This window comes from Ovis aries, chromosome 14 (genome assembly GCF_016772045.2).
Source record: "Ovis aries strain OAR_USU_Benz2616 breed Rambouillet chromosome 14, ARS-UI_Ramb_v3.0, whole genome shotgun sequence".
Taxonomy (NCBI): Eukaryota; Metazoa; Chordata; class Mammalia; order Artiodactyla; family Bovidae; genus Ovis; species Ovis aries.
Genome location: NC_056067.1, coordinates 3395539 through 3410794, shown reverse-complemented (window position 1 = coordinate 3410794; position 15256 = coordinate 3395539). Strand labels below are relative to the sequence as shown.

Below are 15256 nucleotides of genomic sequence, written 5' to 3'. Positions count from 1 at the left end.
CCAACTCCCGGAGTTCACCCAAACTCATATCCATCGAGTCAGTGATGCCATCCAGCCATCTCATCCTCTGTCGCCCCTTCTCTTCCTGCCCCTAATCCCTCCCAGCATCAAAGTCTTTTCCAATGAGTCAACTCTTTGCATGAGGTGGCCAAAGTACTGGAGTTTCAGCTTTACCATCATTCCTTACAAAGAAATCCCAGGGTTGATCTTCAGAATGGACTGGTTAGATCTCCTTGCAGTCCAAGGGACTCTCAAGAGTCTTCTCCAACACCACAGTTCAAAAGCATCAATTCTTTGGTGCTCAACCTTCTTCACAGTCCAACTCTCACATCCATACATGACCAGTGGAAAAACCATAGCCTTGACTAGACGGACCTTAGTTGGCAAAGTAATGTCTCTGCTTTTGAATATGCTGCCTAGGTTGGTCATAACTTTTCTTCCAAGGAATAAGCGTCCTTTAATTTCATGGCTGCAATCACCATCTGCAGTGATTTTGGAGCCCCAAAAAATAAAGTCTGACACTGTTTCCACTGTTTCCCCATCTATTTCCCATGAAGTGATGGGACCAGATGCAATGATCTTCATTTTCTGAATGTTGAGCTTTAAGCCAACTTTTTCACTCTCCTCTTTCAACTTTCATCAAGAGGCTTTTTAGTTCCTCTTCACTTTCTGCCAGAAGGGTGGTGTCATCTGCATATCTGAGGTGATTGATATTTCTCCTGGCAATCTTGATTCCAGCTTGTGTTTCTTCCAGTCCAGCATTTCTCATGATGTACTCTGCATATAAGTTAAATAAGAAGGGTGACAATATACAGCCTTGACGGACTCCTTTTCCTATTTGGAACCAGTCTGTTGTTCCATGTCCAGGTCTAACTGTTGCTTCCTGACCTGCATACAGATTTCTCAAGAGGCAAATCAGGTGGTCTGGTATCCCCATCTCTTTCAGAATTTTCCACAGTTTATTGTGATCCACACAGTCAAAGGCTTTGGCATAGTCAATAAAGCAGAAATAGATGTTTTTCTGGAACTCTTTTGCTTTTTTGATGATCCAGCAGATGTTGGCAATTTGATCTCTGGTTCTTCTGCCTTTTCTAAAACCAGCTTGAACAGCAGGAAGTTCATGGTTCATGTATTGCTGAAGCCTGGCTTGGAGAATTTTGAGCATGACTTTACTAGCATGTGAGATGAGTGCAATTGTGCGGTAGTTTGAGCATTCTTTGGTGTTGCCTTTCTTTGGGATTGGAATGAAAACGGACCTTTTCCAGTCCTGTGGCCACTGCTGAGTTTTCCAAATTTGCTGGCATATTGAGTGCAGCACTTTCACAGCATCATCTTTCAGGATTTGAAATAGCTCCACTGGAATTCCATCACCTCCACTAGCTTTGTTCGTAGTGATGCTTTCTAAGGCCCACTTGACTTCACATTCCAGGATGTCTGGCTCTAGGTGAGTGATCACACCATCGTGATTATCTGGGTCATGACGATCTTTTTTGTACAGTTCTGTGTATTCTTGCCACCTCTTCTTAATATCTTCTGCTTCTGTTAGGTCCATACCATTTCTGTCCTTTATTGAGCCCATCTTTGCATGAAATGTTCCCTTGGTATCTCTAATTTTCTTGAAGAGATCTCTAGTCTTTCCCATTCTGTTCTTTTCCTCTATTTCTTTGCCTTGATCGCTGAAGAACTCTTTCTTATCTCTTCTTGCTTTTCTTTGGATTTCTGCATTCAGATATCTGCCTATATCTTTCCTTTTCTCCTTTGCTTTTCACTTCTCTTCTTTTCACAGCTATTTGTAAGGCCTCCCCAGACAGCCATTTTGCTTTTTTGCATTTTTTTCCCACAAGGATGGTCTTGATCCGTATCTCCTATACAGTGTCAGGAACTTCATTCCATAGTTCATCAGGCACTCTATCTATCAGATCTAGGCCCTTAAATCTATTTCTCACTTCCACTGTATAATCATAAGGGATTTGATTTAGGTCATACCTGAATGGTCTAGGGGTTTTCCTTACTTCCTTCAATTTAAGTCTGAATTTGGCAATAAAGTGTTCATGATCTGAGCCACAGTCAGCTCCTGGTCTTGTTTTTGTTGACTGTATAGAGCTTCTCCATCTTCGGCTGCAAAGAATATAATCAATCTGATTTCGGTGTTGACCATCTGGTGATGTCCATGTGTAGAGTCTTCTCTTGTGTTGTTGGAAGAGGGTGTTTGCTATGACGAGTGCATTTTCTTGGCAAAACTCTATTAGTCTTTGCCCTGCTTCATTCCGCATTCCAAGGCCAAATTTGCCTGTTACTCCAGGTGTTTCTTGACTTCCTACTTTTGCATTCCAGTCCCCTATAATGAAAAGGACATCTTTTTTGGGTGTTAGTGCTAAAAGGTCTTGTAGGTCTTCATAGAACCATTCAACTTCAGCTTCTTCATTGTTACTGGTTGGGGCATAGACTTGGAACCGTGATATTGAATGGTTTGTCTTGGAAATGAACAGAGATCATTCTGTTGTTTTTGAGATTGCATCCAAGTACTGCATTTCGGACTCTCTTGTTGACCATGATGGCTACTCCATTTCTTCTAAGGGATTCCTGCCCGCAGTAGTAGATATAATGGTCATCTGAGTTAAATTCACCCATTCCAGTCCATTTTAGTTCGCTGATTCCTAGAATATCGATGTTCACTCTTGCCATCGCTTGTTTGACCGCTTCCAGTTTACCTTGATTCATGGACCTGACATTCCAGGTTCCTATGCAATATTGCTCTTTACAGCATTGAACCTTGCTTCTATCACCAGAAAATGTCTAGAAAAATGTCTCTAGATATTACCAAATGTGGTCTCAGGTACCAAAATTGCTCCCTTGAGACTTATTTCATAATCCATTTTGTGTCTTCCTCTGACCAAAACCAATCACACTGACAAAATAATAAAATCTTATCATTAATAATAATTAGACAAATTCCAATTGTGTCTCTAACTTGCCTGGAGATGCATGCGTGCTCAGTTTTGTCCAACTCTTGTGACCCCATGAACTGTAACCCACCGGGCTGCTCTCTCTATGCGATTTTCCAGGCAAGAATACTAGAATGGATTTCCATTTTCCCTTCTAGGGGATCTTCCTGACCCAAGGATCGAACCTGTGTCTCCTGAGTCTCTTGCATTGCAGGCAGATTCTTTATCATTTGAGACATTGGGGATCTAAATACCTTTCACTGGGTCACCATGTCTACAGAATTTATAACGTGCACTGTATATAATGGCATGGCTGAAAGCAGGATCTGAAATATTAGCATTGTACTTACTGTCTCTGCCATGACTTGCTACTTTGACCTTCAGCAGGTACTTAGACCTCCTAGGATTACAAGTTCCTCATTCTGAAAGCTGGGCTAAATGATTTATAATCTTCTTCTAACTCTAAAATTCTCAGACTCTTTATACAATACAGTTACCATGTGAATTAGCAAACACTTTTCATGTTTAGCACTGTGTTCAGGAAACACCTGTTGTTTAAAGTATTTTAAAAAATCACATCTGTCTGCTGGATGCTATCTAAGAAGTCAAGAGATTGCTGGAATATTTTTTGTGATGTACCAAGACACCCTATGTAACAGGTGTCACATTGTAGAGAACCTGCTTGCTAGTGCAGGAAATATAAGAGACACGGGTTCGATCTCTGGGTCAGGAAGATCCCCTGGAGGAAGGCATGGCAACCCACTCCAGTATTCTTGCCTGGGGAATCCCAAGGACAGAAGACCCTAGGGGTCATTGGTCCACAGGGTCGCAGAGAGTCGGGCATGACTGAAGCAACTCTGCATACGTGCATAGTATGTTACTTGGAAAGTAAAGTTTGTTCTTTCTCTAATAGACTTTAAATAGTAGAGTGCTGTGCTGTTAAAAGAGGGACCCTTAATCTTAGTAACTTATTATGTGGCCTTGGGAAGTGATTTAATTCCTTTGAACCTGCTCTCTCCCATCTGTAGGTTAGGAGTTATAATGGTACCTCATGTGGTTGTTGTGAGGTTTAGAGTTTGGCACAGTGCCTAGTGCATAGTAAGTGTTCAATAAATTTTACTGTTTATTTCTTAACTAATTCTAAGACATTTTTTAGCATGGCAGCTGCTTTAATCAGCAACTTTTTCTCTTAGGGTCACATGTAAGAAATATTCACCTTATAATCAATAGTATCAAAAATAGTATTACAAGCTTTTTGGTTCACACAATATATGAGCTCACAGTGTCCAGCAATATAGGAGCTCAGTATAAATTTATTGAATTGACTATCATGCATTGGTATGCATGCATATTTCAGCAATATGTGGACAGGGGTTGTTCTACTTTATGAAAAGAAATGTAGTTTTGTTGGCCAAATGGAAACCCAAAAAATTCACTTCCTATTTATGACCTAGATGATCAGATTAAAGAAATCTCATTAGAAAGTTATCCTCATTTGCATAGAATGCCCTTTACTTGTAACATTTAATTAATATCATAACTCATCAAAGGTGCTGAATAATAATGCATGCCACTATCCCATTTGGCTAATCCCAAAGGAGTTTACATTTATTTAGATTTCCCATACCAGAGAGATTACGGCCTGAAGATGCAGCCTCAGAACCTACAGCTATCTCTGTTTATTTTTCCCAAGGCTGCTAATTATGTTCTCAAAATGTGATTAGTTGAGCAATGTGTAGGCCATGCACATGCCGTCGTACCCTGCCTTGACATCTTTGTCGTGTGGCCACTCAGCTCATATAACCTAACAATGACCCATTATCAAGAAAGACGATCTGCACACACATGAGAACAAACGAATGGCATGTTGATTCAAAATGTGTCAGTAAATTCTGAGACAAAACTTATGTTTTAAAAGAATTATATGCAAGTTAAAGCAATATTCATTGAGTGGCTAGTAATAGTTCTCAAGTTGGGCTGAGCAATAGAATGACCCAGTGATTGTCTTAAAACATAATTGTTTTGTCTTATAACCATCAAATCAGAATACCTGAGGGGGTGTGTCTATTCAGTGATGTCTTCTAAACACCCCCCCCCAAGTAATTCCAGTATATTGCCAGCATTGAAAACCAATGAAAGAAGTAGGGAGAGTGCTTGCAGAGATAAAGCAAAGAAGTATTAAATACATATAAAATGTCTAGTCTCTATCTAAAGATGATTACTTTCGTGGATTTAGGTGGTAAGGGAGATAAACTAGACCCTTGTTTGCAGAAATGATGGTTTGTCTTACACATTCAAATACAAGGAGTCAACTTTGGTTTTTAATCTTCTGTCAACCATTTAAAAGAATGAACTCTTAAAGTTTCCCAAGAAAATAATATAAGCAGAGCATTTTATGATAATCCTTAATGTCTTTACATTCTCAGTAGTTTTTAACACAATCAAACAAAAGCTAAGAGTGTACACCTCATGTCTATAGATATTTAAAATACAGTTAGCCTCCAGCTTATAATGGTGTGATAATAGGGTTCTTCATGGGAAATCTTCCATTTTTTTCATGAAAAAAAAAGAAGCATTATCTCCCTGTCACTGGTGTGATTTCAGCTCAGAAAGCAGTGTGTGAGAGGTTAACGATGGTACCTGAGGAAGTAAAAGTGAATATGATGTAACAGGACCACGGATTTATTAAAGGGAACCACATGAAACCCTGAAGAAATACGGCTGCTGGTTTGCAAAAGCTCTTGTTTTAAAATCATCAGGAACTTTGCCTTTTCTCTCACATTTTTCATTATAATAAAGTATAGGTACAAGGATTTCCATGGGAAACCAATTCGATGGTTTTAGGACAAGAGAGAATTTGAGTAAGCGGCATACCTAGCATATTTTATGATGCCAAAACCATGAGGAAGAGAAAAAGCTGATCACATTGCTTGTGCAGATGGCATTCAGATTCCAGTCGTTGTATGTTTCATTCACACCATTTGGAAGAAAGTATGAAAAGGAAAATAGGAATCATTACATACATTTTATGTAGAGGATTGTTATAAATGAGGTGTATTCTGTATGTGTGTGCGTGCTAAGCTGCTTTAGTCGCGTCCAATTCTGTGCAACCCCATGGACTGTAGGCAGCCCGGCTCCTCTGTCCATGGGATTCTCCAGGCAAGACTCTTCTCCAGGGAATTGTCCTGATCCAGGGATCGAACCCGCTTCCCTAATTTTTTTTGCACTGGCAGGCAGATTCTTTATCACTAGCGCCACCTGGGAAGCTCCTTAATATATGAATAATAACAATTAATTACAAACATATGCTGATTTTGATCATTCAAATGGAGGATCTTTCTCTTTTATAATACAGAGTCAGCACTGGCTCTTTGTGGCATGTGTGCTCCTGTGCTTAATTAATTAGTCAGTTAATTCATTAAGGCAGCACAGGAAATCTAGGGGGAACGCTGCTTTGACCCGACCTCATTTTCCCCTATTGTTGTCCCCTAGAGTCCAAGTCCAGCGTCTTGCTCTTGAGGGATAGAATCATTTCCCCATTTCTTGAATCTAGGCTGGCTTATGATTTATGCTGGCCAATAGAAGTCAAAGGAAGTGTCTCTGTGTCAGTTCTAACCCTGGGACTTGAGAGGGTTGCCGTCTTGTATCTCTTTCAGCACGCTCCCACCCCCTTGAAAAGGATCCTGAGGGAGGCTGCTGGGGCCCGAGAGGCTGCACGGAGGAGGGGAGTCTACAGCCTGGAGCTAAGACAGCCCCAGAAGGAGGAATGTGACCCACGCCAAAGCGCCCGGGCCGGAGAGTCCCGCGGAGACCACGGAGCTGCCCGGCTGCCTGCAGACTAAGTAAGCAACAGCACTTCTTATTTTAAATCACACAGCTCTGAGGTGGTTTGCTAGGCAGGAGCAGAAACATGGTACAGGAAGTAGTACCTTGAGGTGGGATGTTGCCATAGCAGACATCTAAAATAAGAGGCACTGGGAAGAAGGAAGCTATTAGCCAGAGCTGACCCTCCCCCAGAAAGTGGCAGGAAACATGGTTGGCAAACATATGGGCCCTGGTGAGAAACATTTTTACTGGATGCTGAAAAAAAAATGATCACTTGTGGTTCATCAACAGAATTGTCACTTGTGATTAGTAAAAAAAAGAGAATCAATGTACCTAATAGATTTTAGATCTCAGAGGTATTTTCCAGGTGGAAATGACAATGTCGCTTCATTTCTTTTTGCGGATTGAGATGAGGAATGACAAAGATGAGAGGAGCTGGAGATAATATTCAGCACCTCTTAGTGAAAACCAGTCATGATGATAGATTCTGATGCTGATCCATCACGGCTGACTTGCCTTGTGTGTGGGTGTGTTAGTTGCTCAGGTGTGTCTGACTCTGTGTGACCCATGGAACTCTCCAAGCAAGAATACTGAAATGGGTTGCCGTTCCCTTTTCCGGGGGATCTTCGCGAGCCAGGGATCAAACCTGGGTCTCCTGCACTGCAGGCAGATTCTTCTGCGAGGGAGGTCTAAATGATCAGATTGGATACATAGGTTTAATTCCAGCATGTTATTGTTTATTACTGCCCACTGAGAGTTTAAGAAGTCTTTCATTTTTCACTCTAATGTTTTGAAAATTATCCATAAAAACAGCCAAATTTGTTTGACATGCTTTTAAAAGTTTCATACACATCTGTTACTCTGTATGCTTTATCCTGGAAACTGATTTTAACAATTATACCAATTACTTAATCTGTTGCTTTGCTTATTTGTTTCACAAAGTTCATCACAAAGTGCTTTTCTTGTGGTTTGCTTGCTTATTTGTGTTTTGACTACATATTACCTGATTTAAATTATTTGGACATCTAAATGCATCTTCTCAAGAAATCCTTCATTTCCTTCTGTGTAAAATTATCCTAAGTCACACAAGAATTGCCCACAATATTGTTTGGTGCTAGAGGAATTTTAAAGAAAATGCAGACTCAATTTTTACTTCATGTTTAGCCAGCACTTTTGCATAAGCCAAGTTAACATCTCCCAGAGATGGGTAAAAATAACAACAGAGGCCAAGAGGAGGAAGAATGAATAATGTAAATCTTCAAAACCACCCCTTTTAAAGGGATTTTTATTATTTTCTTGTATCTATTACCTGTAGGTATTCCATCTTATACAACAGTCTATTAGAGAACTGAATTCTGTAGCATTGTGATCTCTATAATTAATAACCTGTCAAAATTGAAAAAGAAATGCATACAATAAAATATTTAAATAGATAAGCTAAGTATTTCAAAACGTTACAAAAAATACATTTGTTTTTTATTGCTCTGAGAGCAAGTTAGTGCTTCTGAGGATGAAGGACTCGTGTTTAAATGGATGAATTTCACGCTGTGTGTGCTCATCATATTGATTTAAGATCACAAACATTTCTGAATATCTTAAAGAAAAAAAAGATTTGCCTTGATGGTTGCCATTTCAAACTTTTATTTGAAGGGATATATCTGCTGCTGCTAAGTCACTTCAGTCGTGTCCGACTCTGTGCGACCCCATAGACGGCAGCCCACCAGGCTCCCCCGTCCCTGGGATTCTCCAGGCAAGAACACTGGAGTGGGTTGACATTTCCTTCTCCAGTGCATGAAAGTGAAAAGTGAAAGTGAAGTCGCTCAGTCGTGTCCGACCTCAGCGACCCCATGGACTGCAGCCTTCCAGGTCCTTCCATCCATGGGATTTTCCAGTCAAGAGCACTGGAGTGGGGTGCCATTGCCTTCTCCAAGGGATATATCTAAATTATGTCAAAATTCATGTTTTCCACATACAACTGTTGTTTGCTTATATAAAGTCAATAATCTTTGAACTGATATTTTACTCATGTCATAGAAGCGATAGAGAAGCCTGAAATTTTATCTGTAGGTACACATATTTTAACTGAAGCATAGTTGATTTGCAGTGTTTGGGGTGTACAGCATAATGATCCTGTTGCATATATGTATGTATAATTGTTGTTCTGTCACTCAGCCGTGTCCCAACTCTTTGACCCCATGGACTACAGCACACCAGGCTTCACTGTCCTTTGCCATCTCCTAGAGTTTGCTCAAATTCATGTCCACTGAGTCAGTGAGGCCATCCAACCATCTCATCCTCTGTCATGCCTTCTCTTCCTGCCTTCAGTCTTTCCCAGCATCAGGGAATCAGCATCAGGGAATTTTCTAATGAATCAGCTCTTTGCATCAGATGGCCAAAGCATTGGAGCTTCAGCATCAGTCTTTACAATGGATATTCAGGATTGATTTCCTATATGATTGACTGGTTTGAGCTCCTTGCAGTCCAAGGGACTCTCAACAGTCTTCTCCAACACCACAATTCTTCGGTGCTCAGCCTTCTTCATGGTCCAACTCTCACATCCATACATGACTACTGGAAAAACCATAGCTTTGACTAGACAGACCTTTGTCAGCAAAGTAATGTCTCTGCTTTTTAATATGCCGTCCAAGTTGGTCATATCTTTTCTTCCAAGGAGCAAGCATCTTTTAATTTCATGGCTATAGCCACCATCTGCAGTGATTTTGGAGCCCAAGAAAATAAAGTCTATCACTGTTTCCATTGTTTCCCGATCTATTTGCCATGAAGTGATGGGACTAGATGCCATGATCTTAGTTTTCTGAATGTTGAGTTTAAAGCTAGAGTTTTCAGTTTCTTCTTTCACTTTCATCAAGGGGCTCTTTAGTTCCTCTTCACTTTCTGCCATAAGGGTGGTGTCATCTGCATATCTGAGGTTATTGATATTTCTCCAGGCAATTTTGATTCTAGCTTGTGCTTCATCCAGTCTGGCATTTCACATGATATACTCTGCTTAAATTAAATAAGCAGGGTGACAATATACAGCCTTGACATACTCCTTTCCCAATTTGGAACCAATCTGTTTTTCCATGTCCGGTTCTCACTGTTGCTTCTTGACCTGCATACAGGTTTTGCAGGAAGCAGATAAGGTGGTCTGGTATTCATATCTCTTTAAGAATTTTTCAGTTTGTTGTTATCCAGTCAGAAGTAGATATTTTTCTGGATGTATTTTACATATTATATATACATATTTACATATATTATATATTATAATTATATACATTATACATTTATTATATATGTAATATATAATAAATTCAGATTCAGATTTTTTTTCCACTATGAATATTACAATATACTGAGTATGGTTCCCTGTGCTATACAACAAGTCCTTGTTGGTGGTAAATATTTTTGTACAACATTTGTTTCGGGTACTTCTAATGATCAAAAAATGCCCCATCCTCTACAATAGTAGCCTTTGCTTAGAATAGTCCCTGACACATAGGGTGTGTTCAATAAATGAATGATTAGAGAGGAACATCTGGGCTCCCATCGCAGTGAAAGAAAGAAACAGGCCAAACGTGTAATAACATTAAAATCACGATGAAGCAGCAAGCAGCATGCTTGGATGTCCTCCTTCTGGGGTTTAGGGTCCTGGATTTGAGTCATGCATCCTTTACACTCCCTAATCTGAGCCTTGGTTTCCTCAATGTGTGATCAGATCAGACTTTAAAAGATCCAGCTTCAACATGCAAATATTCTATCGTGTTTGGTATTACACACCTCCTGACATGCGCAGATGGTGACTGCAGCCATGAAATTAAAAGACGCTTACTCCTTGAAAGGAAAGTTATGACCAACCTGGACAGCATATTAAAAAGCAGAGACATTACTTTGTCAACAAAGGTCCAACTAGTCAAGGCTATGGTTTTTCCAGTGGTCATGTATGGATGTGAGAGTTGGACTATAAAGAAATCTGAGTGCCGAAGAATTGATGCTTTTGAACTGTAGTGTTGGAGAAGACTCTTGAGAGTCCCTTGCACTGCAAGGAGATCCAACCAGTCCATAAGGAGATCAGTCCTGGGTGTTCATTTGGAAGGACTGATGTTGAAGCTGAAACTCCAATACTTTGGCCACCTGATGTGAAGACCTGAACTCATTGGAAGAGACCCTGATGCTGGGAAAGATTGAAGGCAGGAGGAGAAGCGGATGACACAGGATGAGATGGTTGGATGGCATCACCGACTCAATGGACATGGGTTTCGGTGGATTATGGGAGTTGGTGATGGACAGGGAGGCCTCGTGTGCTGCGGTTCATGGGGTCGCAAAGAGTCGGACACGACTGAGCGACTGAGCTGAACTGACCTGACAAATGCGATCCTTGTCAGGACTTTGTCTGTGTGTCAGACTAGCAATCTTCTTAGTTTTACTTCCTTTCTCCATTGTTTTCTTTATTAGTGTGCAGTCAGTCTTCTTTGATCTGAACAGTGTGTCCAAGCAGTAGTATTCCTGCTAACATAAACATCAGTTATTTGGTTCTGGAAGAAATCTTACAGATGATTCTTTCCTATTCACTCATTTTTACACAAGAACTGAGATCCTGACACACAACACGCATTGTTTTAAGTTTCTACATGGAATTGGTGGTAAAGCCATGATTCTTATTTGCTGACTTTTTTCTGATTTGCTGCAAAGGGATTTCTTTCTGCTCTGTTTGAGTGGCTTGAGAGAGCCGGGTTTATCATTTAGAATTTAATTTTCATCTTATTGTCTTTTCCTATCATTTGTTTTCATTTTTCACTACATGAACAGACTTAGTATCTTTCAAGTAACAATCATCAACCCAACAGAAAGAGTAAAACACATGGGAGTCTGTAAGATGGTTATAATTGGTGAAAGTTTATTTTCAGTAATGCAACAATCAGAGCAGATTCTCACTGATTAAAATATGAGGTTTTAGCATCTGAACTTTAAATACCATTCATGTAATTTTGGAATGTTCTTTTTATACATGTGACTTCCTTTATTTTTATAGTGATTTTTGGCCATGTTGATCTGTGTGGGCTTTTGTCTAGTTGCAATGAGCAAGGGCCACTTACTGCGGTACACAGGCTTCTCACTGCAGTGGCTTCTCTTGTTATGGAGCACAGGCTCCAGGGTGCGCGGGCTTCAGCAGTTGCTGTGCATGAGGTCTTTAGTTGTAGCTCATGGGCTCTGGTGGAGAAAGGAATGGCAGTGCACTCCAGTGTTCTTGCCTGGAGAATCTTGCCTGGAGAATCTTGCATGGACTGAGAAGCCTGGCGGGGTACAGTCCGTGGGGTCACAGAGTCGGACACGACTGAGCGACTAGCGTGCAGGCACCAGGCACGGACTCTGGAACATCAGCTCAGTAGTGTGGAGCGTGGGCTTAGTTGCTCTGTGGCACGTGGGAGCTTACCTACCTGGGGATTGAACCTTGTGTCTCCTACATTTGGTAGGTGGATTTTTTTTTTTTTTTTTTTTTTTTTTACCACTGAGCCACCAGGGAAACCCTGGAATGTTCTTAACATAGCCAAAATAGACTTCTCAATTTTTAATTTGCAGCATTTTACTTTTAGGGAATGGAAGAGACAAAAAATAAAATTTTCTTCTGTCTCCAACCATGTGAATCCCCCTGCATTATAGCTCTAAGTCCAGAAAATACATCTATCCCTTTCATTAATATCACTATCCTTAGCAGTTTTTACCCTGGGACTGGAAGTCGATGACTGTTTCAAACACTTAAAATGTTTACCAGCGGCAGCTATTTTCTGTGAATTTGCATCTCAGCACCATGGGGAATGTTTCCTTAGTCTCTCATCCTGAGCTCAAAGTGTCAAAGAAAGTGATGAGCAGCAGTTGGCAGTTGGTAGCAAACACCATTTGCCACACGTGGTGGATTCTTGTGCAGTCCTCTCTCTGACGGCAAGTGGGGATGTGCACAGATCTTGGGGCCAGAAACAGTAACTCAAGGAGAATACCTACCCAGAACCCTTCAACATCTGGGAATCATTTAAAAATCCCTCTCACCAGCTAGAAGGAATACTTTTGGCACTAGGAACAGTTCATTCTAAGAGATGACTGAAGTATTAGGGATTTTACTCTTGACCATAAGTTAGGCTTAAAATAACCTCTGTGCTTTCTTCTTCTTCTTCTTCAGTGTTATTTAGTTGAGGCATGCGAACTCTTAGCTGCAGCATGTGGGATCTAGTTCCCTGAACAGGGATGGAACCCAGATCCCCTGCATTGGGAGTCTTAGCCACTGGACCACCACGAAAACCCCTGTGTTTTATTCTTAGATGAAGCATACGTCCTACGTTTCTGTTAAACATCAGTCTGATAATAAGCTGTATGTCGTTTAACAAAGCAGCTGATTAATTTGATTAAAAGTGGATTAGCCTCACTGTTGTCACGTGACATAAAACACAGGGGTGATGACGAGGTCGTAAATGTTTCACTTTGGTTATAACTGCAAAGGCTCTATATTTCATGGTCACAGGAAATCTTTGTCACCCATTTTTCGTCATTTCCCCCCTGTAGTTTTAGCTCACACCATTCTTGCTGTTCTCTGACTCGCGTAGCAGTTACACTCAGTACTTCAGCTCTTAATCATGAGCTGTGTTGCTTTTGCAGAACAGAATGCGCTTGAAAGTATCCTGCTAATCCCTCATCTAACCTCCTTATCTAACAGAAAAAGGCCCCCAAATCATGATTTTTACAATATCTGTATTATGTATCCAATGTAGAGCAAACTTGAAACTGGGCTTGAAACTTCTTCATGCCTAACCCAGGAATTTGCCATCTTTAAATGTATCACTTGTGCATCTTCCCAACCAGATTGGGAGGTCCCTGGAAGAAAGCTGCACGTAAAGCGGTGCATAATGAATGCCTCAGTCTGGTTCTCATATGCCCTCGGGTACATTAGAACTGGAAACAACATCTGGAAAAGGCCACGTCAGTAAATTTTATACTTGTCATAAAATCCTGTTGCAACAGACTGCTTTTTAAAAAATATTTAAAACATCTAGAAAGTGCGATTGCTTCTTGGAAGTTTTAACATGGGTCATTGCATAGATTCTAAAATTTATATCCAAATATAAAGTAGTAATTTGATAAAGAGATTATTTGGATTATCCTGCTTTCCTAGATTATCATGAGAAACCTCTTCTCTGTTCACTTAAAATTTTATAGGGAAAATTATTTCTTCTAGGCATCCACATTTCTGAAGGATTCAGGGATCTTTGAATAAATGCTAATTACAGGATCAGGGCAGAAAAAGAACTCAATCTTTATTGAGTTATAGTTAGTGCCCCAGAGTTATTGGCTATCTTTAGTGCCCCAGAGTAAGGAAGTGCTAAAAACAAATAAACCAACAAACAAAGACTATGCTGAGAGAGTGTCAGAGGAACACAGGATCCAAGTGAAAGAGTCCCCACTGGCTAAAGATGGAGTGATTTGAATAACAAAATAAAGTAGGATTGGATTATAACACAAAGCATAAAATAAATACGCATGAGTCCATGTTTATATTAGCAAATAATTGAGTACATAAATGAATGGAGAAGGAACGCATCTGCCCAGCAGAAGAATTCCAAATATTTTATGTAATAGATACTCTGCCCCCAAGGAAGTGAAGCATACATCTCCCTGCCTGAGTGTGAGTTATACACAGTAACTTCCTTCCAAAGGGCACAGAGTGGGGAAAAAGGAGAGTAAGTAACTTTATGGTGGAGAAACCCAATAAGACCTCAGCCCAGTGATCAGGGTAACATCAACAGTGATGAATCACAGTCATTTATGTGCTAAAATGATACCTTACCCCTTTGGTCTTCCTGCCAAAATGTGTAACCCTATGCTAATTGTGAGAAAATTTCAGAAACTTCCCAACAGAGGAACATTTTACGAAATCCCTGACCACTACTCAAAACTGTCAGAGAGAGAGAGAAGCCACTCATGTCTGACTCTTTGCGACCCCATGGACTGTAGCTCACCAGGCTCCTCCATCCATGTGATTTTTCAGGCAAGAGTACTGGAGTGGGTTGCCATTTCCTTCTCCAGGGGATCTTCCCAGCCTAGGAATTGAACCCAGGTATATTGCAGGCAGATTCTGGTATGTACTTTGATATTAAGTAATTTATCAATATCAGTTCAACAAAGTTAACAAAGGTGCCATGCAAAGGTAGTATGTTATCAGGGAACTGGATGTAGGTTTATGGGAACATTCTATAGCATGTTCATGATTTTTCTGTAAATCCAAAACGTTTTCTAAAATAAAAAGTTGACCTAAATAAATTGGCAAAATATTGGAACATGCATGCTACAAAATTAAATACATGAATTGCTACTAAGCCACGTGAAAAGATGCTCAGCCTCATTAGGCATCAGGGATATGCACGTTAATCCCACAACAGAATACCATTGCACCTGACATCACCAAGGCATGCTGAGTGTTGCAACTGGAATGCCTTCAGATT

At 40.4% G+C, this 15256-nt stretch overlaps 1 long non-coding RNA gene across 2 annotated transcripts in view; it reads left to right on the top strand.

The window, feature by feature from the left end:
• Positions 1-6552: 6552 nt before the first annotated feature.
• The window catches only part of LOC114117781 (uncharacterized), an 87129-nt gene continuing 78425 nt past the window's right edge, over positions 6553-15256 (top strand). For both annotated transcript variants that reach the window (XR_006056045.2, XR_009596258.1), the window contains exon 1: positions 6553-6787. This is a non-coding gene — a long non-coding RNA (uncharacterized LOC114117781). The remainder of the gene's footprint in view (positions 6788-15256) is intronic.